The sequence below is a fragment of the Mastigoproctus giganteus genome, chromosome 13, assembly GCF_048544385.1.
Source record: "Mastigoproctus giganteus isolate SK-2022 chromosome 13, ASM4854438v1, whole genome shotgun sequence".
NCBI lineage: Eukaryota > Metazoa > Arthropoda > Arachnida > Uropygi > Thelyphonidae > Mastigoproctus > Mastigoproctus giganteus.
Genome location: NC_143587.1, coordinates 32,282,005 through 32,304,870, shown reverse-complemented (window position 1 = coordinate 32,304,870; position 22,866 = coordinate 32,282,005). Strand labels below are relative to the sequence as shown.

At 37.4% G+C, this 22,866-nt stretch overlaps 1 protein-coding gene across 1 annotated transcript in view; it reads left to right on the top strand.

Annotated features, from left to right (window-relative positions):
• The window catches only part of Socs16D (Suppressor of Cytokine Signaling at 16D), a 188,634-nt gene extending 181,390 nt beyond the window's left edge, over positions 1 to 7,244 (top strand). The window contains exon 6 of the mRNA XM_090387438.1: positions 7,107 to 7,244. The gene's annotated coding sequence lies outside the window, so the exon portion shown is untranslated. The remainder of the gene's footprint in view (positions 1 to 7,106) is intronic.
• The last annotated feature ends 15,622 nt before the right edge of the window (positions 7,245 to 22,866 follow it).

Sequence of the window (22,866 nt, the reverse complement as noted above, 5' to 3'; positions counted from 1 at the left end):
TGCCTCTACTAATGCTAATGCTATATAAACATCACAATAATAATTACTTATCAACTTTGCTATCAGAATTACTTTCCAGTGGACCATCAGTTAAAATGAATGTGCCATAATGGGTACTATCTATTGATGAGGAATTGAACTATACATTTTCTTGCAAATTTTTATTACTTATACTTAACCTAATTGAAACCAAATAAATTATATATTTTACAGCTGGGTAATTAAAATTGTGCAGTATTGAATTTAAACTTTTAATTATTGCAGATTTTTTAAATTTTACCAACATACTGTTTTTTTTTTTTTTTTTTTTGCTCTCTTTCTCTTTTTCTTCCTCCCTTCAGTCTTCTTTTTGCTCTTGTGGTTCTGTCCTTCCACACTAAATAAGATTTCAGATCGTTAACGTATACATGTACATTGCCCTACCATTACTATCCAGACTCCTGCCTTTAGACAAAAAAAAAAGAGCTTTCATTGTGTCATTTAATATTTTGTGCTGAAACCTTTTGCTTTTATGATGGCCTTCAATCTTCGTGGCATACGCTCAACCAGCTTTTTATAAATGTCAGGTGATATGTTCCTCCACTTGGCCTTGTTCTTAGGGCGATTTCGACGTGCACTTACGATCCAATATATCCCAAAGATGCTCGATAGGTTTCAGATCAGAACTCTGGGCTGGCCAATCCAACTTTTCCACACCATGTCCTCAAACCACTCTGTTACAACCTGAGCAGCATGGCATGGCACGTTGTTTTGCTGATACATGTATACATGTATGAGCCTTCCCCGAAGTATTGCCATAATTTTGGAAGAGCATAATTGTCCAGAATGTCCTGGTATTGCACAGCATTCGTGGTTTTGTAGATACCGACTAATGGGCCCAGGCCAAACCATGAAAAGCAGCCCCATACCATGACACTGCCTCCACCAAACTTCATGTTGGGAGGATACAATCAGGAAGACACTATTCCCCCCTGACATTTGCCATGCCCAGGAATGGCCATCAGACTGGTAGAGTACGAACCTCAACTTGTCTGTTCATAGGAATGTTTTCCACTGCTCTAAAGTCCATGATTTATGGCTCCTTGCACTATGTTAATCGGTGTCTAGCATTTGTTGAGGCGATCAGTGGCTTGTGAACAGCTGCACGAATCATGGCGTGTCCTTTGTGTTGTACTAGTGCTGACATTAGTCCCAATACTCTCGCAGATGGTTTGTGTGACTTGAGACAATGGCAAATTACGATTTGGTGCACAATTCTCTTGTCCCGTTCTGTTAGTTTTCGGGATTTACCATTGCGTTTTTTGGCAGATTCAGTCCCATTCCTCTTCCATTTGCATATGATGTCACTAACTTTAACCTGAGGATCCCCAGAGTGACTGATGTCCCATACAGAATGCTTATGTGGCATCCTACTATCATTCCACATTGGAAGTCTGTTAATTCTGTTGAACGTGTCATTTTGCATGCAGACTTATGCAATTGTCTGTTCGAAGCCCAGTCTGCATATTTATAGCAGGTTCTGTGACGTGTTGCATGCATAAGACCTGTTCCCCATCCAGGGAGGGGTGTCCAGATATTAATGGTAGAGCAGTGTATATCTCAGATTTAAAAATATACCTTAATGATTATTGTCTGTTACTATAAATGTACCATAAACTCTGATCCCTTTTAAAAGTGTTTTAAATAGGCTGTGAGAACTAGTTATTAACATTCATGAATAAATGCAAAATGAGCCAATAAGTTGCTCCATGCCTATCTGTTAATAGTGTCTATAACAGGTTTGCATCCACATTTTATATACAAAGATAGAAAAAGATTGTCTAATAAAAGGCATTGATCTCTGAAATTGTGAGGTCACCACCATGAGTTATGTTACATTACTAATAAACAGCATTCTTCTGAAGAGAAAAGTATAATGTTGCTAATTAGTATTGCAGTGCTTCTCCAGATGGCACCTCATTTTTGTGGAAGGCACAGCATCCATGAATGTTCATTTTAAAAACCCAGTGAACCTCATTATTATGACATCTGGGTTGTTAGTACGGTACTGAGTACTTAGCCTCCTGCCGATGGAGTGCAAGCACCATAGATGGATGTCTTGGGAGTATGATACCACATTACTAATAAATAACATTATACTTCTCTGTTTAGAGGGGTGTTGCATTATTAGTGATGCAACAAATGGCAACCCGTAATGGTAGCCTTTTCATATGAAAAGTGGGTGCGAGTCCTGTTATCGTTGAAGCAAGATGTTACTAAATGTGTGTAACACTTCAGTGGCATTGTAGTAAAGATGGTCGTATCATTTCCTGCTTCTGGATCACATTACAGAAGAATTTAGAACTTCACAAAATCATCAGTCCCTCACTGTTTTGATTAAACTCTTATCAATGCAGTTTTAATATAGGTTTGTTTGTTTTTTTTAACACCAGTGGCACCTTCTAGGGAAGTTAATTCCTAGTAAACATGGGGAAAGCCGAAATTATTCTGGGAAGGTGGGGGGGGGGGAACTATTTAAAAAAAAAATGTGCTGCTTTTCTGTTGTGTCACACACCTCAACGAATTCGGTTCTTTGCATGCCGTGTTGAATGAAAATCAACATGAAAGATAATGCAGGTTTTGAACTAAAACTTCACTTGTCTTTGGAGCAGCAGATCTGGGGGGGGGGTTCATAAAAAAAAAAAAAGGGACATTGTGAAAAGTATTTATGATAGGTAACATCTTATTGGTTTGTCCAAGAGACTTGCTTGTTTGGCATTATTACAAGCCTCTTAGATATTTCCATACTTTTTTCTTTTGTAGCTCCAATTTTTTCATTATATTTTTATAATTTTGTTACTTAGATTCCATCCAAACTTGTAATATATAAAATTTTATTTCAGAACTATTTTTGAAGTAATTTGAAGATGTTTTATATGTATAAAAAAAATGATTTATCATTAGGGGATTATTGTTGGTTTAATATTAAACTGTACATGTTGAACAGATTATAGTAATTCGCATCCTTGTATTAAAGTGAATTTCATATTAATAAAAATAATTTTAATGAATTTGTTTGTAAAATATTAGAATAGAAAATAACTTGTTTGCACTCTGAACTTATTTTTTTGTGTGAAATCTTAGTTTTTAACTCTAATTGTCATATAATTGTTTTCTTTATTGCCACAGATTAAGTTTTTCTCTAACAGACGTACTGTTTTTTATTTTTGATAAATGAACATCTATATTTGAACCACCCCAAAATATAATGATATGAAAAGTTCTGTACCTTTTTTTTTAAAACACTTCTAAAACAAACCCAATATTAAAAAGGATGTTGTTATTGGAAAATCAGTAGGGTCAGTAATGTTTTGATTGACATGACTTAGCATCCTCATTATTAATAGCACCATTTCAAAATTAGTTATATCTGTTTCAAAATCTCTTGGTCAGGTGAAATAGTCATAAGTGTTCTTTGATGCATTGACTGAGCACAACTAAAAAATGGTTTAATGTATGGTTGATAAAGTATACATAAATAGCAATATAACCTGGACTGTAAAAAGGCTATAAGAAAATTTTATAAAACTTTGTACAAATTAAGTGTGCATAAATAAACAAAAATAAAACCAAAGATACTCAGCAGTGCATACTGCATTTGTCAGTCAGTTCATCTACTCATTTATAAATCATTAGCTTCTTGTATACATAAATATAGCTTTATTCTTCTCAATTCAGACTTGGCATTTCATTACTTTAAATTAAAAATTTTAACTTTATTAAAATTTAACACCTTGCAGTATCTACTTTTTGAATATAACCTTTGTTATTTTGGCACACTCCATTTTGTTTGTAATGCACACACATAGTAGAATCTTATTAATGCAAATTTAAAGGGACCTAAATTTTCAGATTTTATAATAATGGGATCTGGGGGGGTGAGCCAAACTTGACCACTTTCTATGAAGCAACCAAAGAAAGTGGCCAAACTTGACCACTTTCTTTGGTTGCTTCATATCTCTTAGCTTAAGCTTTGTTTAACAATACTAAGAATAATATTTTATTTAGATTTTCTTTTATAAGAAAAATGATGAGAGAAAAATTAACAGTTGATATGAAAATAGTGCTTAACTAGTAAAAGCATAATATTAAAGGGAACATGAACATCTAACTCTTTAGTAAATTAATTTAAAACATAAATTTAATTTGCACATGCATTCATAATTCTAATACAGACATCAAATCTAACAGTTGTTTTGTTATTGGCATAATGCAACATTCTCTGAATTGTTCACTGTATTTTGGGATCTTTTTTTAAAGTGCAGTGTGTGCTTTTTAACTTTTGCTTGCATCACCAGTAACAAAAAAAAAAACCCATTTTGCTTGTGGTCAGCAGTCCTTCTGGTGTTGGCATTGCTATAATAGCAACATCATTCACCTTGAATTCTTTAACAAAATCTATATACTTCTTTGGTCTGTCATCTCAGTGTTTCTATCATATTCATTTGCTGTTTTTCACTGATATTCTCACCAAAGCCATTCTTTATGAAGATGAGTATTTCACATAATCTGATACAGACCCAAGAATGCTTTTTAACAATCGTGCCAAAACCAACCATCCGGGTCCCCCTAACACTTTGGGCACTCCCACCTAAGCTGGCAGTATGGTAGTGGTAGTTTTGCCATTAATCCAGCACTTTAGCTGCAAATTGTCTTCCTCTTCTATGTTGCAGATAAAGCACCTCATCAGGCATGCCTTAATGTTCTCTTGAGGTGAAAAATAATGCCTTGTTCCAGTTGCTGGACAGATTGTGGTGTTAGATTTGTTTTCTATATTGCTATACAGCACATTCTGCTGTATAGCAATATAGAATCAACCAAATTTCTGAAGGCATTCTGTTTACTCTCAGTAACCAATGCTGGCCACAAGCTAGGCACTTCTATTGGCCTGATAATGTCACATGGAAGTTGGTTAACTTCATCTTAGTGTGGGAAAATTTCCCAATCAAAAGTAGATGCAGTTCTATACAGCCATCTGCATTAAAACATAACAGAATAGTAATTCTCACTTTGCTTAATTTTCCACCATTGCAAATCTCTCCTGGAACAGCAAGTATTGTGAGTGGAAATAAATTGAATTTAATTAAGATTGTGCCAAGTTTTGTATTAACCATACAGAATAACAATTTATTTCTCACAGGATAAAAACAGACCATGTAATGCATATTGACCAAATTTTGTAATAAATTAATATGTTTACATGGAGAAGTCTGTCCTTTAGCTAAAGAATAATAATTGCTTTGTATAAACATGGTTTGTATTAATGAGATTCTACTGTAATTAATTTTTCCTGTTTTATGTTTTTTTTTAGATCAAATATATTAATCGCTAACAAAAAATCATTCAAGTGAATTCAGTATAAGTAATGGATGATATTAAAAAGTAAATATGGGTGATATATGGGAAATTGAAAAAAATTTTTTTTTTTTTTTTTTTACATTTATAGAATCAGTAATGTAGAATTGTTGTAGATGATTGGTTTAAATATGTACATTTAAAAACAAGTCCCTGCAAATCTGTTGTATGATATTAAAAAAATTAGCATAATCTTGGGATTTATTAGGCATTATTAAAGTATATTTGGTAACTTGTGGCATATGGCTTAGCAGATAATATCTTAATGTGTAGAGAACTCCTCAACAGATTGTTATATGCCACAAGAAATCTTGCAAAATATGCATGCATACTTGCTTCCATATGTAAAACTATTGTGCAAAAGTGTGCGCTAAAAATATACTGAGTAATGTTGGGCTGTACAATAAAATTAAGGACCCATATTTAATGCTGATGTTTAGTTGCATAGATATTTGGTTTATGGTATTTAGCTTTGCAAATAATGAAATTTATGTATTTTCTTATAAGAGAATATAAAAAAAAAATTGAAATGTGGACCACTTATTTTATTATGGTTCAGTTAAATTTCTGTGCTTTTGAATTTTTTTATTGTATGTTATGTGCTAAAATTTTGTGCAGCAATATTTTAAAAAAATAATAAAATAATAGCCAAGGTTTTCTTTTTATTTTTGCTAAATTTAAATCCTTAAAATTTTGAAATTCTGGTTACTTTGCAATATTTCGGTTTTTATATTAAAAAGTAATCTTTTTAAGCAATAATTATTGAGTTCTTAAGGTGTTTCATGCCATCGCTTTTTTTTTTATTTATTTCCTTTTTTTTTTATATTATTTATCTTTATTATTTTATTTTTTTTGTGCTGTAGATCAATTAGTTTGCTGTGATAATCAGTTTCTTGTTATAAGAACAATTAGGTTTATACAATTGATATTTCTTTTTAACATCAAAACTCGGTGTATCTTTGAACTTATTGAGTTTGATCCAAGTACTTCTTTATAAAGAAGGGAGAATGGAGAGTGAAAGAGGGAACATGAAGAAAACTCAGATGCAATGCAATGAAAAATATTGTTATCCAGTGAATTTTTTCTCATTTTTATGATACAAAATATAAATTTAATGTGAAATATTGTGTAAATTCCATCTCTATTGATGTGAAATTCATATTTTTTTAGTTTATTAATAAGAATAATGAACCTTGTACTTAATATTTACCCCCTAATGTTTAGGCCTAAGAGGACCAATCCATTGTAAGATTGTTAGATTTGTGCCTTGTAGTTTTTTGCAAATACAAGAGTGTTCTTGTGAGTAGTTGTGTTCACTGCCCTGTCATATACTTGTTAATGTTCAGTGTAGTTGATTTTGATTTCTCTCATTCATGAGAGAATAATGAAATTCTGTTTATATATATATATATAAAAAAAAAAAACACATAATTAAGTATACTGCTAACTTGTATGCCTTAGTTTTGTGGTAAATTCTGTGATACACTTATGCATGCCCTTGTGTATGGGTACTTTGTAGCCTTTGCCTTCCATGTTAATGCAAATGTTTTATGTGCGTGAAAGAGTTTAATTAAAGGCAGTGTTTGTATGTAATCTGGAGGCATGGCAAGTTAACTTTTGTATATTTTCATTATTTATTAATATTAATTGCAATTTTAATTTTATATTTCCTGCAATTAAATTTAAATTTGTGTACTTTTTTTAATTCTTAGAACAGCACTTGGGACATTCCTCTGTAGATAATAGTCCATCTGCAGCTGTGAACAAACTTGCAGCTCACATTGCTCCATCTCTTAAGCAACATTTTCTGCTTCGTGTTTTGTAAGCCTTTTGGCATCTCTAATTCTTAGTCCAAGACCGCATAGCAGTGTAAACTGTGTTGTCTGGTTGTGCAATACTGTTTTGTGTGTGAAACTGTTCAAGATTTGTATAAAACAAAAAAAAAAAAGACAAATCACCTGCTGAATAAAAAATACTCTGTAAATACAATAAGTTTTTAAAATTATCCATTTTTTAGAGCTAATATTGCTACGCAGTGGATAATCATCAATGTGATTGTCATTGTATTGTTATTAAGGCTGCTCTGAAACTGTAGAAATTGTGTGGAAAAAATTTCAAGTTTAATATTATGTCTTAGAATTTTTAAGTTTTAGTTTTGTGAAATACACAGTTTTAAATACACGACACAACTTATGTAAAATACATTTTTAAAGAGACTTGTATGATTCACTGAAGGGAAAGGTTTACCTTTTAAAACATTCAGTGAAGTATAATTTACATTTGTTATATAAAGTAGTTACAGATTCATTTTATGTGTTAGCTATTGAGAACATGGCATGGGGCAACCTTTTTTTTTTTCCTCTGTTGAACAAGTTTAAAGAAGAGAAGTTCACACTTTTTTCACCCCACCCCCACTGTATTAAGTTACACTGGTGGTAGTAAAGGTTGTATGACTTGTCTGGGTAAAGATGGGTACAGCTGGAAAGAGGGTACAAGTTAAATCTTTGCCCCTTGTATACAAAAGCAATGTGTGGGCTGTATCCATTCCTTTGATATTAACATTTTGTAAATTATAAAATTCTCATCATTAGAAATATCTTGTATTTTTATTGAGTGTGTTTGTGGACACAGAGCTGCAAATGGTTGTTTTTGGGGGGGGCAGAAAGCAGAATTTGCTTGCATCATTCACATCAGGCACAAAAATGTCTAATGCTGCACTGAGTTCCACCAAAATGTTTAAAAATGACTTAAACCTGATTTCAAAATGCAAACAAAATATGGCAGTAAATATCCATCTTTAACATTTCAAACATGTGTACAATGAGCATAGTAACATTGATTACAAAATATTGTCAGGAAAATTATGTCAGTGGGAATGCTTCAATTTGCTTACACCTTGTGGTATTTCAATAAGTTTCCCAAGCTTGTGAAAAATAATATGCTTTCTCATAATCTTTATGGACTTTCTCAGCCTATCTCTCTTCATTACTCCACATCGTTTCCCCCCACCTCCTTTGTATTTATATAATCATATGCATCTAAACTGTATAATACCCATACATATTGCAACATAAAGAGATCACCAAGAGGTGTAAGCAATTGACTCTATTTTCTGAAATAAAAATTAATGGAGATTGGTCAAATAGCTGTTCCTTAGAAAATAACTTTTTTTTCCCAATCAAGTGATGATATAAGCAAGTTTAGTGATTATCATGGAACTTGTGATTATTATTATTAGCCATATGATGCAAGGAAGCCTGAGGCTTATGCTGTACCTGCCAAAAAAAAAAAAAAAAATTTCCCTATTACCCTGAGAGAGAGAGAAAGAGAGAGAGAAAAGTAGAAAGGAATCACCAAGAAAGGGAAGAATGATGATATCCAGCTCAGGACCCTGAGTGTGCCAAGCCCATACTCACCAGACATGAGCCCCTGGGGGTATGTGGTATATCAACTTCAGTGACATAAGATAATGTGCTATTGCCCCAGACAACTGCACTAATAAAATATGTAAGAAGTTTTCAAAATGTAATACATTTTTTCACATAATGTGAATAAAAACTCATGATATAGATGTAAAAACAGTTGACACAGTGATAAAATTCAATATGACAATTTGTTAGTATAAGCCTATTGCTTGTGCAGCTTTAAAATACTGTTATGATTATCTCACCAGCTAATAAGAAATTGCACTGTATACAGTATTGTGATTTGAAACAATTTTTTTTTTTTTTTTTTTTAGAATTGCTTATTCAGACATTGTTCTCAACCATTGAATTTATGAATAAGCAAAAGTCATTCTGACACTACACAGCTCCCCCCCCCATACATTTTGTATATAGCTGTTTGAGAATTATTAATTATTCAATTAAAATATATTTTAATAATACATATGTGGTGTGGCTATTAAATAAGCCTGTGCAATCACTACACAGCAAGTGCCAGCTGTGAAATAAAGACACAGCTGTGTAGTGACTCCCTAGTCTGGCAAGTTGCATTACAACTAGCTCATTAGTTGATTTCCCTCTGCTGCATGAAAAACTAGGAAATGCTTGCCTGAGACCAACTAACTCAAGCAGTTCCACTAACAGTGCTGTCTTGATCTTGCCCTAATTTTGGATTCCAATTCACCCCAAAGGTTTTTGTGTTGAGGTTTGTGCTCTTTGTGTACTGATGTTATTCTCTTCAAATTGCATTCACAGTTGCTGTGGTGAGTGATTGTGTTGGAAGGTATAAATAAAATTTGTGGACTTATTGAATGCCTTTTTGCCAACCACAGGGAGTAATACTCTTGCATCTGTTTATCATAAGTGATTATTCAAACAATTTCCAGATAAAGGAACCACTGGGTGACAGTGATCACAATGTAGTGATGTGGGAATTACTTAAAGATTTAACTACTATCAACGCTAAAGGGAAGGGCTTTTGCTTTTGTAAAGGTGACTACAGTGGTCTCAGACATTTTTTAAATTCTGTACAGTGGAATCAACTGATGATGTTACCAACATTGAATTCTAAATTGAAAGCCTTCAGGGACTTAATTTTGGAGGCTACTAGGCTTTTCATTCCAACTAAGAACTGTTCACTGGATGTCAGATGAACTAATGAGGCTCGTGGCAGAAAAGAAAAATGTATGGGATGCATATAAAGTATCAGGTGACACAAGCCTATGGCAGATACAAACCTAGTCTGTAATCAAGTCACAAAGGAGGTTAGGCAGATTACAAGAAATGCTTGGCAAAGGATGCAAACAAAAAAACAGCAAAGGGTTCTTTACATAAGTAAACTCTAGGAGGAAAGGGATGAATCAGATGGGTTGACTATGATTATGCTCAGGTAGCTGAAAAACAATGTGTTTTGTATCTACATTTACACATGAGTTATTCAATGAGGGGAGTGCTAGAAGTTTATCAAACTATATCAGGGAGCTAAGTGATTTTTAATAACAGCAAAGTGGAGGAGAAACTGTTGAAGTTAAACAAAAAAGGTGGATGGGGATCTATCCGGTATATTAAAGGAGGCAGCGAAGGAAGTAAGCAAACCCCGTAGTCATACTTATGACAGCTTACTTGGATTTTGGGGGGGGGACCCGTGGACTGGAGGTGTGCAGCTGTTCACCAATTCACGAAGGGGGTTCTGAAGCTGTCAAGTAGCTACATACCTGTTAGTTTAACTTGTGTTCAGGGGAAAATAATGGAATCACTGGTTAAAGAAGCATTGCCGGATCATCTAAACAAGACTGCAGTAATAGGTAAGACAGTGTGTGTTTATTAAAGGGAGGTCTTGGCTGACCAATTTGATTGGATACTATGTGCGGTCACAAAGGAACAATGCCAAAAATAATTTCGATATATACTTGAATTTCAGGAAAGCTTTTGATACCGTTTCACATGGAAAACTGCTGTACGATTTGGAGAGGTGTGGCATTATGGGTAAGTTGCTACAATGGATAAAGGGATGGTTGAGTGTGAGACAACAGTGGTAATCAATGCACACTGCTCTTCGTGGACAAATGTTATTAGTGGAGTTCCCCAGGGTTTGGTGTTGGGCCCATTGTTGTTTTGTATATTTATCAATGATATTGATGAATATATATCAGGTTTAATGTCCAAGTTTGCAGATGATACAAAGGTTGGCAGGGTTGTTAAAGACAGCATGCTACTCCAACTGGATCTAGATAAGTTGGGCAAATGGACTGAGAAGTGGCAACTGAAGTTTAACATTGACAAAAGCAAAGTACTGCATAGGGGTAGCAATAAACGAGAAACACCAAGTGTGTGGTAGTACACTCAGGGAAGTGGAAAGTGAAATGGCTGGGGTTAATTGTGCAGTTGAATATGAAGTTTGCAGATGTGCTGCCAGGGCAGGCCATGGGGTCTTGCCAATGATATATAGGACTTGTTAGCAGGAACAGGAAGGTGATTATCTGTAATACAAGGCAATGGTCAGGCCACACCTATAGTACTGTGTACAGGTCTGGAGGCCTCATTTTAGGAAGGATGTGGAGTTGCTCGAATGAGTACAAAGAAAGGCAACAAGATTGGTTTTGGGAACAAAGTGGTGCTGTTACCAAGAAAGGCTTAAATTTGCAAATTGCAGCACCTGTGAGGTGATCTGGTTGAAGTGTATAAGGCCTTGAATGGCTTGAGCAAGCTGAATGCCGATGGGATTCTTCCCCATGTTCAGATTAAGAACCTGAGGGTGCACAGATTCGAATTGAGAAAAGACAGTTGTAGAATAGATGTGCAGAAATTTGTGTTTAGCCAGTGAACAGTTGATTAGTGGAACAGACAGCTTTTGTTGTGGAAGTTGATAGCCTAAATAAGTTTTAAGGCTGAGCTAGATGCATTTCAAACGAATGGAGGGGTGAAATAGGGTGGGGGGGTTTTTTTGGACTGATGCTCCATAAGCTTACTTTATTGCATCGTATGCCTCTACTAATGCTAATAAATGCTGCTTCCATAAAGTCAATGTAGGGTGGAGCAATCATGGTTACATGCACTGCATCTAGTGGTGCAGTCAATGTGTGACAATAACTGTTCCCCACAATCATGGGACTTCAGATTCAGTCATTAAGCATCCCCATCAGACCCTAATAGGACTGTGATTAAGATTACCATCTTCCCAGCAAATGGAAAGAGTTGAATTCCCTTAATGAGTATTTTTAGAGCTGGCAAGTTGATTTTGGGTGCAGGTTAGTAGTAGTAGTAGCAGCAAACTTATACAGCATCAAACAAAAAAAATTCGTATCACCTATCCATCCTCTCTAATAATATATCTAATTCTTCCTCTTAAATTTATTGAAATTGCCCACTTAACATGGGGTGGTAGTTTGTTCCATCAAATTTTTCCTAATACAAGGGGGGGGGGGGGTCAAAACATTCATACCCTTACCTAGAAAGATGAAACTTCACAGTAACTAATCCTTTTCTATATACTCTCCATGTACAGCCACTCCCCGGTTAGATTACAGTAAGAGTAGAGTTGCGTTCTGCAGAATTTCAACACGCTTGTGCAGCTGTGGAGATTTAGATGAGGTTGGCCACTCAAACTTATGAAAGAATATATTAATGTGTGTCTGCTTTTTTCTTTAAATCGTAGATTTCTTTGTAGCAAGCAAGCATATTCAATCCTCTGTTAACTTTTAAGAATTATTCAATGTCAATATCTATCTTGCCATTGCCATCTCTGGTGATGAAGCGTCTCAGCTCCTCATTTGGTTCATCTTGAAACTGCTCGCTGAATTGATTGAATCAAAAAAATGTTCGACGAACATGTGAATATAATTATTGTATTCAATTTTTTTTATCTTGTGCAGGAAAAATTACAAAAGCATGCAATTTAAAAAGTTATAAAATTACAAAAAGAGACAGGCATAACAAGTTTTACCTCTCAAGCTTCATTGCCAGAATCAACGTCTTCAGCTGATAAGTATGCCAACGTGGAGATTTAGAAGAAGTTGGCCACTCAAACTTATGAAAGAATATATTAATGCATGACGGCTTTAAATTGTAGATTTCTTTGTAGCAAGCATATCATTCACCCCTCTTAACTTTTAAGAATTGTTCACTGTCAATATCCATCTCGCCATTGCTGATGCAATTTCACAAAATGCCATTGCCATCTCTTTTGTGATGAAGCATCTCGTCTCCTCGTTTGGTTCATCTTGAGCTTCGTCAGCATTTTCTTTTATTATCGCTGCCTGCAAGTCAGTAAGTTTGTTAGATAATTCTTTCTCTTCCTCTATTAACCATGTCTTTGGCAACAACCTCCAACTGAAGTAGCTCTGCAACCTTTACAATCTTATCTCTAACCTCTTCATACGATTCATCTTTTTCAAATCCTTTGAAACCTTTTACGTGCCGTGGGCATATTTTCTTCCATGTGTCATTTAAACAACTTTTTAGTAATTTCAAAAGTCTGAACGTAAAATTTTTCTCACCATCTGCAGACAATTCCTGAGCAAACATGGGTAAATAGTATGCTTTTAAATTCTAAATAACACCCTGATTCATAGATTGCATGAGTGATGTGCTTGGCAGTAGAAATATGACTTGCGTTCGAATTGAAATCATCTAGATGCGTAGGATGTCCAGGAACATCTAATAGAAGCAAAATCTTAAAAGGAACGTCTTGACAATATTTTTCAACCACGGGAATGAAGCAGCATTTAAACCAATCCTCAAATAGAGATTGTAATCCATGCTCTCTGGTTCGATCGGAAATGCACGAGTTGGGCAGCTTTATTGATGCCCTTAAATGAACGAGGATTTCCAGAATGGGAAGAAGTAAGCAGCGGTTTTAATCCATAATTTCTTGCCACATTAGCCTCGAGCAAGAGCGTGGCCCTATCTTTTTAAGCTTTAAAACCTGGCATTGTCTTTTCCTCTTTGACAATGTATGTTCGATCTGGCATTTTTATTCAAATAGCAGTTTGTCAACGTTAAAAATTTGTTGTGTTGAATAGCCGCCTTCAATAATTTTTTCCAACACACTATTTCTCTGCAGCTGCAGAATCAGCACTTCACCGCATACTTTAATGTTTTGGAAACCAGCACGATGCTTTACCCATTAAACCACCTATTGCATTCCACGAACTTGGCTTAGGGTTTGCCATACTTATCATTAATATCTTCATAAATACTTCTTGCTTTTGCTTGAATGGCCATTGGACTTGCTTCTGAATCTGATTTTCCATCCATATTAATAGCTATTCCATCTTCGATATACATTGTGCTGCCACTTTATTAGGTACATCCCTGCTGTGCACACAAATGGTTTGTCCCACAACGTTGCAAGTCTTGTGGTCGCAGTTATGGATATAAATGCAGCAGAACAACCTTTCTAGTATCAGTTAAGTGTAGAAACAGAAGTTCAAACCTCACGTCAGAATACAACCTTGGTGCGCAGAACAAAATATCGCAACGGACCACTAGTCGCAATTTGTCGCGAATGGGCTACGACGGCCACATCGCGTACCTTTGTTATCGATGAACAAGAGAGCACACCTGTGTGCACAGCAACACCAGCACTGGACTACCGAGGATTGGAAAACAGTTGCTTGATCAGACAAGTCGAAGTTTCTGTTGCATCATGATGATGCTCAGAATTTGGCAAAAACAAAATGAATCCATGGACCTTTCATGTCTGACGGCTACTGTGCGAGGTGGCAAGGGCAGTGTTATGGTGGGAATGTTTTCTTGGCACACGGGTCCATTGATACCTATAGATTCCCGTCTGAATGCCACATCGTTGCTAACCAAGTGCATCCGTTCATGTTGACAGTTTATCTTCAGTCAGATGGTTACATCCTGCCAGATTATGTGCAAATCCCTGGAATGGTTCTAGGAACATGACAATGATTTTTCTTTGCTGCAGTGGCCCGCTCAGTCCGCCGATCTCAATCCTATTGAACATCTTTGGGGTGAGCTGGAAAGGGCTGTTCGGTGCAGGCCTACACCTCCGTCGAATCAAGGAACTGCGTGACACTCATATCTGCATGGTAGTCCATTCCTGCACAACGTGTTCAGAATGGATTACCATAGACGAATTCAGGCTGTTTTGAAGGCTCAACACGCTACTAGGTAGGTGTACCTAATAAAGAGGCAGCACAGTGTAGCACCTGAACACTGTTTTGTGATCACTGTCGATCTTAAGTGCGTTGATCCTTTGACATGTTCTTTTATATGTGCACTGTCCTTTAAAATAGTATTCATTCTTGAAGCTTGGTACATCATGGCCTTAGTCGCCCATGAGCCATAAAAACCAAAGCTGTTAAAGCAGCGAGACCTAATTCCTTTACAATAGATGACAAACTTTGTCCTGCTTCGTACTTAATCATTTTCATCTTCATTTCTAAATTTTGTTTCGTTTCCTGGCACTGCCAGCACTTGCACTTTCCGTTGGTCCCTTTCCCTTCATCATTGTAATACGTAAATAGGAATGAAGAGAAGTTTCTGAAATTTTGATTTTTATATGATTGAAGATTTCAGTGAAGGGGAACACATTTCACCATAATACCGTAACGTAAAAACCCACACAATTCCAGTTATCGGTGTTATCGCAAATGCCATAAGATCGAGTTTACTACCTGATTATAATAGATTGCATTAACAGAGGAGCCCAATAAACTGGAAAGTTCAATTATTTTTATTTTATTTTTTTGTCGTGACCTCCCTTCAGAAACGTGCTTTATAAAAATATCAAAGGCGTTCAAATTTGATTCTTATAACAGAAGATATAACAATGAAAGTAGTACAATTTCCATTATAAATATGACCTTTCAGAGAGATAAATAGCTTAGTAACATAGCGACATTTTTAACTTCCAAGGACTTGGAACGAATTACAAAAAAAACAAAAAAACGATGTTATTGGGTTCACATTACGATATTTTCGCAATACCTCCATTTTTCCCTACAGTTGCAAAATTCGTTTCCATTTTTTTCTTCAGTTTGCACCGGCCAGCAAAAACTTCGTAAAGTCGAATTTGCTTAAGTCGAGGAGTTCCTGTATAGTAACATATTTCTCCTGTCCATGGATCAGTTGTTTAATGCCTTGATTATAAAAGTCTGCACTTTTTGCCTAAAACCATGTCTCCACTTCATGGACGACTTCCTGAGAAGAATCAAAGCGGCATCCACGCAGTGGTTTCTTCATTTCTCAAAACAAGTCTGATACTGCTAGGTCAGGAGAATAGGGTGGGTGCTGCACTGGGCAACAAAGTTTGTGGTGACAACAGCCGTGTGAGCCGGTGCATTGTCTGACAGAAGCTGGACAGCTTTGGTTAACATTCCATGCCTTTTCACCTTCAAAGTATTATGTAACTTTATCAAAAGATTTTTGTAGTACTCTCCGGTAAGTGTGGAACAACGAGGTAAGCAAGCTGGCAGGATAACCCCTTTTCTGTCCCAAACCACGGACGTCACCTTCACAGATGGAGTGGTCTTTGCCTTTTTTAGCACGTGTGCTTCCACTGCTTTGACATGTCTTCAGTCCCTGGAATCATACTAGTACGCCCAGCATTTGTCACCAGCCGATCAAAAAAAAGTTCTCAACATCCACATTACACAAATCCAACAGTTGGTGAGAACATTGCTTGCTTCGCTTCTGCAAAGGCGTCAGCAATTTTGGGATCCATCGTGCGGAGACCTTAGTCGTGGAGATGGTCATGTAAAATGCTATGGGCAGACTCATAACTAACATATGGGAAACAGTAACCCCAGAGCAACGTATCAACTCTGCGGTACTACACTGACAGTGGTGGAGAATGAAAAGGACCTGGGGGTAATTGTGCAGGCAGATATGAAGTTCTCTGAGCAGTGCAGACGAGCTGCAAGAGTAGCTCATGGTGTCTTGTCAATGATATACAGGAATTTTTCTAGCAGGGATAAGGAGGTGATTATTCCCTTGTATAAGGCAATGGTTAGGCCACATCTTGAGTACTGTATACAGGTCTGGAGGCCTCATTTCAAGAAGGATGTAGAGCTGCTGGAACGGGTACAGGATTAGTAAATGGAACAAAGGGTTGCTCTTACGAAGAAAGGCTTAAGTTTTGCAAATTGCAGAGTCTGGAGACTAGGCACCGGCGAGGTGATCTGATAGAGGTGTATAAGGCTTTGAATGGTTTGAGCATGCTCAATGCCAATGGGATTCTTCATCTTGCTCAGAATAATCACCTCAGAGGGCATAAATTCAAATTGAGGAAGGACGGATGTCGGATAGATGTGCGGAAATTTGCCTTTGGCCAGCGGGTGGTTGGTTGGTGGAACCGACTTCCATCACTTGTTGTTGAAGTTGATAGCCTAAACAAATTTAAAGCTCAACTGGACAGGTATTTCGAACGAACGGAGGGGTGAAATGGGAGTGGGTTTTTTTTTTTTTTTTGGCTGATGCTGAATAAGCTTGCTTTCTTGCATCATATGCCTCTACTAATGCTAATGCTAACTCCTACTGCATTTGCGATGAAATTAATTGTCACGTCTCACTCAGCATCAGCTGCTCAACCTTTGCAACCGTCCCACTATCTATGGATGTTTATGGCTTTCCTTCTCTTGGCTTATCAAAGACACTCGTACAACCACACTGGAACTCCCGTTTCCACTTTTTTACAGTGTCAGTATGGAAAATTCTGCCCATACTCAACTTTCATTTCTTCCTCCATTTCCTGAGCATTTTTTCCTTGCAAATGCAGGAACTTGATCACTGCTCTATACTCCACTTTGTCAACCATAACGTCCTTTCTCAGATTCTGGGCTCCACCTGTGGTGTGCCATCACCTACGGGAATGAAATTTTAAATGTGAGTTATTTAATATGTACACAACTTAGATTAAAAAACGCATCTTCTTACTGATGTTTTCTCGAGGTCAGGGTACGAACTTTTTGATAATTTATATATGTAAACCTCCCAAACACTTCCTAATTCATTTCACAAATATACGTGGTCTCAATTCTAATCTCAACGATGGCCATTTCCACTTGCAGTCTGCCAAACTCTATCTACTTTTTCTGACAGAATCTCAGTTATCGGTTGATAACTGAGGTTCTGTCAGAAATCATTTGCCCAAATTATTCGCTGTATGATTCCTTTCGCCTCGGAGGTGGTACTTGTGCATACGACCGTTCGGATATTCCCTGTCAGAGACTTGGTAATTTGAAATCTCTTTTCGATCTTCTCTGACTTAAAATCTCTCTACCTCATTGTGTTAACTTCATCTGTTGTTAAATTCATCTCTTTCTCCCAACTCCACTAATCACTAACAGTGAGGTAATTTTCCTTGGTGATTTCAAAGCTCACAACCTCAGCTAGCTTCCGTTTTCTAGTCACACCGACCCAGCTGGTCGAGATACTGAGGCTTTTGCAATTTCTAATCAACTTGTACAGATTGTTCAGTTCTTTATCTACAAGAATACCACACAATCCTAACCATACAGCCAATATGCTTGATCTTTTTCTCACAAACAATCCTTCTCACAAACAATCCTATCAGAAAATTGCAGTTGAATGAAAAAATGAGGAAGGTGAAAAGTTGGTTGGGAATAGCCGTGAGATAAAGGCTCCATGGAGAAGAGACAATCACCAAGTTGTGGTCTCAGGTACCTAAAGGACCACTCACTTCGACCGGTCCTTTAGGTACCTGAGACCACAACTTGGTGATTGTCTCTTCTCCATGGAGCCTTTATCTCACGGCTATTCCCAACCAACTTTTCACCTTCCTCATTTTTTCATTCAACTGCAATTTTCTGGACTCACCTTCCTTCATATGTATTTCCTGAAAATTATAGTCTACTGAAGTTCAAGTCTAATGTGAACAAATATCTTCCTTCGTCTTCTCAAACTCCAACCCAAGCACAGTACTAAGTACTATAGGTTCTAATACCTCTGGTGTATGGGGTTTTCATAAAAAAAAATATCCTGCAGCAATCCTTTGTTTATGATCCCTTAAATGTGTTGTCTAAAGGAACAAAACGTTTTTCATTAAGTTTACTCAATCCATTTAAACCATTCTATTAGGTCTACTTGCAAGTGTCTAGTTTCCTAGCACTGTAAATCGAAGAACCGAAGTCTTGTGAGAGTACTTGCGTTCTTGGCTAAACTGGTTGCTGTTTCTGCACCTGTTCTAAAGAGGTCCATATGTCTCTTAAAATGAGGCTTCCAGATGTGTATGAAGCGCTTCAGAGGTAGCCTAAGCATTGCCTTATAAATAATCACTTCCTTGTCCCAGCTGGCAAGATTCCTGTATATTATTGACAATCATATGCACTGTTCTAGCTGACTGCACGATCAACAGTGGCCGCAGGCAGGGGCGAAAATGATTCTTGCACTGCTTCTATTAGAATGAGCAGCAGCCAGGAAAGTAAGGTGATGGGATTTACAGAACTGTAGGGAGTCACTGGAACAAGTAAATGCGTGGACTGTGCTAGGTTAACTAAGAGTAGGAAGAGGCGCATGTATACTTGCATGTGCACCAATACTGGAAGTATAGTTAATAAATTATGAGTTTGAAGTGCTGGTCAAGACATTAAAGGCGGATATTGTTGGGATATCAGAGTCGTGATGTCATACAGATATAACAGAGGGATAGCAACCAATGTCAACCCCATGCCAACTTGTCCCAATACTTCCCCTTAAATGCTTCTACCAAAACGTACGCAGCATCAGCGATAAACTACATCCTCTACAAACAATCATGCCACTATCTGAATATCAGTTCATCTGCTTGACCGAAACCTGGTTATCTCGCGAAAGGCAACTGGATGTAATAATCCAGCCTCTCGATTATCTCAGCCTCCATAACTCCAGGGATAACAGACGCGGTGGAGGTGTTGGACTGCTGTATTCATCTAGTTTTAAACAATTGAGATATCAGGTGACCAAATCAGATAGCTTCGAAGCCCTATGTGCCACATTTAGAAAGGATGCCATACTACTACAAATTTGTCTGGTGTACCTACCCCCCGATCATACAGAAGATTCCCGGAATGAACTACAAGCATGGATAGCAGCCAACCTAGCCCCCAATACCTCAACCTTCATTATAGGTGATTTTAACATGCCTACGCCTAGACATGATGAAGCCACTGAAGATCTTAGAACAGTTATTGGTACATTTGGCTTAGTTCATCAAACCACACCTCCTACCAGGGGAAGCCAGACACTGGATCAGTTATTCCACAATCTCCCGCACCTTAATCTGACCACTGAACATTACAGCTTCCCTTCTGATCACCCTCCCATCACGTTTGAGTTCAACGTTACTAACGACTCAAACGCTGGCGAAGCATTCGGGAATGAAGTGCTGACCAAAACAGTATACTCCATCAAATACTTAAACCCAGAGATCATCTTGGCACGTCTCACAGAAATAAACTGGATGGATCTACAGCAAGAACCCATGGAGATCGCAATAACTTGCTAACCAGCTAGTTGAAATTGCCACCCAAGGAGCGTCCAAGCAAATAAAATTATCTGACAGATCCAATGCATGGTTCAATGCTGAAGTCAAAGAAGCATTTAAGAGGAAACAAAAAAACTTTCAGAAAATGGAAAAGGTTGCAATACTCAGCTGACTACCAGATGTACAAGAAAGAGCGGGCAACCTTCCTTAAATAAAAAAAGAAAAGCAATCCGGCAGCTGGTATTCAACAGAATAAATCACTCCAAATGTATTGCATCTAAATGCAACAACGTTTTCCATATGGAAGAGAAGGTATTTCAGGAATGGGTATCTTTGACTTTCAACGAGGTCCCTTAAGACCCAAAAACTCCAAAACTGGGCGATTTCCTTACACACTCCAGGCAGCCCCTTTCAACTATATCTCTAACAAAGCAACACCTTATAAATACCATCAATAGACTTCCCAATAAAACTACAATTGGTCCTGACGGTTTTCCTCTATTCATGGTTAAAGTGTGCAGTGCCTTCATTGTGGAGCCCCTTCTGTCAATCTTTAATCAGATATTAAATTCCGGATCAATCCCGAGTATATGGAATCACTACAGGGTACAACCCATACCCAAAAGAAGAAACCCTAAGGAACCTAAGGACTTCAGACCGATCTCGGTGGGCTGCACTCTATTAAAAGTGTTTGAGAAAACTATCTTATCAGCACTGATCGAACAATGCTTTTCTCATAGACCCAAACATCTGCATACTGTAATCCCCAAAAGATCTACATATACAAATTTACTAGACACCCTGTTTAAAATTCAAACGGCTCTCAACAGTAAATCTAAGCTGGACGTCATCTTCCTTGATATTTCATCTGCTTATGATAAGCTCTCAATTCTCGCTCTCATCTACATCCTGGAAAAATACATACTTTGGCATTACAGGAAGCCTGCTAAAAGCCATCAACCTCATCCTTACGCCAAGACAACTCATCATCAGCCATAAATCCTTCAAACAGGAGCGTATTATAACGCGGGGAGTACCGCAGGGAGGTGTCCTGTTCGGTTTATGGTTCGCCGCGGCCCTTGAACCTTTCCTTGCAAGGTACACTGATTTCTCATCATATGCAGATAACCTCAAATTATATGTAAAATCAAATGACCCTGAACAAACCCACCTGTCTGCGTGGGTAGCACAGTGGTATCTTCACCGTCCTCCCCACACCGGGTGGAAAAGGCCCGGGTTCGAATCCCGTCGATGACGCGAGGAACTTTAGTGGGCTTTTTTCACTCCGTGGCTGAGTTAGTCGGTCTCAGGCGTAGATAGCAAGGTTTTTTCCTCAGAAACTGAGGTTTTTCGTCCAGCAAAACAGGCAAATCGACCAGAGAACACCCGCAATTTACAGCACGAATACGGGTTAATGTAATCATTTACGGGTAACCCTAATATAGTAATTTGAACAAACCGACCTGATAAATCAGCGAGCCGCCGTCCTGATCAACAGCCTTGTAACCTATCTACTGCAGATAGGTCTGGAGTTAAACATATCTAAATCAGCCCAAATCACATTTACAAAAAAAGAGAATCAAAAATTACATCACAGCCTATCACAACGGACTGCAGATAAGGAATGTGAAGTCTCACACCAACCTCGGCTTGACTTGGGACGAGGGCCTCACTTTTCAAAACCATTTTTCGACCATGAAATCTAAGACTTTTTCGGCGATGTCGGCAATTCGACAAGAGCTGACGGGGGTTACTCCACGTCGATGTAGTCGGAGGATACGTCCAGCGGTGCCTACAACCATTCGCACTATATGCATCACCAATCTGGTCTTCTGCACAGACCTCGACCTCGCAGTCGAGTATTGGGTAATGCGATGGATGAACAGAGTCACGGGCAGGGCATTCACCATCTCCAGGGCTGTTTTATATGCCAACTTAAATATCACTCCCTGGAGAGTTCACATTGCATCCAAGTATATTCTTCTTCTGTCTCAGATGCTAACTGGTGTGATTGACGCCCCCAGTCTTCACGGAGTTATCTCTACTCCAAGTGCTGGACGCCGTAATGACAATCTCTACTTACCGTTGCATTCTACACTGTCCGACCTGTGCTGTCCGAAGAACTTCTTTCCGAACAACGCAGTCCCCCCTTTTCAATACATCGGCAATAGATCCTGTGAAATACTGTGAAGGCAAGCAGTACAGAGTGAAGAGCCTCTCTGAAGCTTGCTTGAACTATAGATGAAGAAGAAGCTTGAATAGGAAGGAATGACCAAAATATAAAATAGCTGTTGGACATCTACTTGTAAATGGTACTGTGAATAATTTCCTCTTATAAAGGAAATTGTCGATAATTACATTCTGTAAATAATACTCTAAATGATTCGCACTTCTGTAAATATTGTAAACGTGATTTGTAAATATTGCATTGTAAAAATTAGCACTCTTTCATTTTTGTACACCCTTCTAGCCGGTTGGCTGTGTAAAAGGGGTGAAAGCAATCACTTGCTATTAATAAACAGATTTAATAATAATAATAATAATAATATAAGCACTGGAGAATTGGAATTTGGGGAA